Here is a 2438-nt window from a genome sequence, read left to right on the forward strand (position 1 = left end):
ACTCTTTGTGTCCGATCACTAAGCCAGTTATGAATCCACCTAACAGTTGCCTTGTCCATTCCATACTTAGTCATTTTTTCAATAAGGATTGTATGAGAGACTTTGTAAAATGCTTTGCTGAAGTCAAGATATACTATATCTACAGCATTTCCTTGATCCACCCAATCAGTGATACCGTCATAGAAGGAAATTAAGTTAGTCTGACATGACTTATTAGTTACAAACCCATGCTGACTCTGTTTAATCACTTCATTCTTATCCAGGTATTGACATACATGTTGTTTAATAATTTGTTCAAAGATCTTTCCTGGTATAGAAGTCAGACTCACCGGCCTATAGTTGCCTGGGTCCACCTTCTTCCCCTTTTTGAAGATAGGAACAACATTTGCTCTTCTCCAGTCTTCTGGCACTTCTCCTGTTCTCCAAGAATTTTCAAAGATTATGGAGAGGGGTTCAAAAATTTCTTCTGCTATCTCCTTCAGTACTCTGGGGTGTAATTCATCTGGACCTGGAGACTTGAATTCATTTAGGTTAGCTAAGTGTTTCCTCACTATCTTTCTGTTTATAGATATCCTGGATTCTTCTATTCCCTTAATAGGACAGTGAATAACAGTTGATGTTACATTTCCTTTCTGAGAGAAAACAGATGCAAAATAGGAATTTAAAAGTTCAGCCTTCTCAACATCCTGTCTTACCATTTCATCATTTTCATCCTGTAAAAATCCTATAGCATCTTTGACTTTTCTTTTACTTTTGACATATCCCCAAAATCCTTTATTATTGCTTTTGACATCTCTTGCAAGCCTCAATTCATTTTCAGCTTTAGATAATATATAGCCCACCATGGTATACAGCCCAGCATGGTATACAGCCCAGCATGGTATACAGCCCAGCATGATATACAGCTCACCATGGACTACAGCCCAGCATGGACTACAGTCCAGCATCGACTACAGCCCAGCATGCTATACAGCCCACCATGGTATACAGCCCAGTATGGTAAAATTCTCTGAATGATATATAGCCCAGCATGGTATGCAGCCAAGCGTGGTATACAGTCCAGCGTGGTATACAGCCCAGCATGGTATGCAGCCCAGCATGGTATGCAGCCCAGCATGGTATATAGCCCCCACAGTCCAGTACTCAGACTGATTAAAAAAAAAACACTCCTCACCTTCTCCTTGTGCCCGCACTGCTCCCGGCTGTCTCCTGTCTTCCTGCACTGCCTGGCACATAGTGAGAGCGCGATGATGTCATTGCGCACCCACTGTGTCAGAGGCAGAGTGGGGAATGATGGGAGAGGGAGCGTCAGCTGACGCTCTCTCATCATTGCCTCCTGCAATGCGGCGGCGAGGGAGTCGGCGCTGAGGGCAGGCGGGCACCCCTGCCTCACAGGGGTCCCATAGTGACTGCGTGATGTACCGCTAGCTGGGGGTCCCTGGGGTAGCGGAGGGCCCTAGGCAGCTGCCTGGTCTGCCTGCCCCTAACGACGGCCCTGCGTGTGGCATCCTTTTTTTCACTGATGCCACATGTACCCATTATAATCTACGAAGCTACTCACATGCCCGGTTTTTTTACCAGCAGCATGGGTGACAAGGGCCAATACAACTCTATGGGTCCGTTTAAAACATGCACAGCACACAGATGGCATCCATGTGCTGTACGTGTTCTACATTGCAAAGTGTAGGAGAAGCTTTGGAATTGATTTTTCTTAAGCCAAACCAACAAAACGGGATGCTGTTATACGGAGGTGTTAAGGACCTATGCTTAAGATAGGTCATCAATGTCTGATCGGCTGGGGTCTGACACATGGCACCCCCGCCGATCAGCTGTTATTGGCGGGTGCTTAATTGAAATAGTCACTTGAGGAGCTGGCCCTAATCTGGTAGTGGCCGCAACATGGTACTGCACATCCACTTCCTATTGATTTGAATAGTAGGCGTATATGCAGTACCAAGCCTCGGCCACTACCAGAAGACTGCCAGCTGCACAAGTAAGTACTTCTGTCCTGCGGCTACCGCTGCGACACTTATAACAGCTGGGTGTTAGGTGGCGATCAGACATTGATGACCTATCCTAAGGATAGGTCATTAATACTAAAGTAGAGGACAACCTCTTTAAACATGGTGTGTCTTACAGTTCCAGCAAAGTGAATGGGTTTTATAGAAATGTCATGCCCACTGTGCTTGTTTATTACTTAGCATAAATTGACCTGCAGTGGGTGTTTTAACTTCACAACATGTCAATTTCTCTTGTGGATACGCTGGGTGTTAGGTGAGGACTTTTCCCATAAACTTAGAAAATCAGGTAAAAAACGCACATGCATTTCTGCTACGGAAACGCATAAAAAACACATGTAATCACATAACCAATAACTATATCAGTAAAGTTTTGTCAATGATAAATACCAGGAAGTATTAAAAACAAAGCAGCTTGAT

Source organism: Dendrobates tinctorius, unplaced genomic scaffold, assembly GCF_039654945.1.
Source record: "Dendrobates tinctorius isolate UK_male_01 unplaced genomic scaffold, ASM3965494v1 ptg000032l, whole genome shotgun sequence".
NCBI classification, from domain to species: domain Eukaryota; kingdom Metazoa; phylum Chordata; class Amphibia; order Anura; family Dendrobatidae; genus Dendrobates; species Dendrobates tinctorius.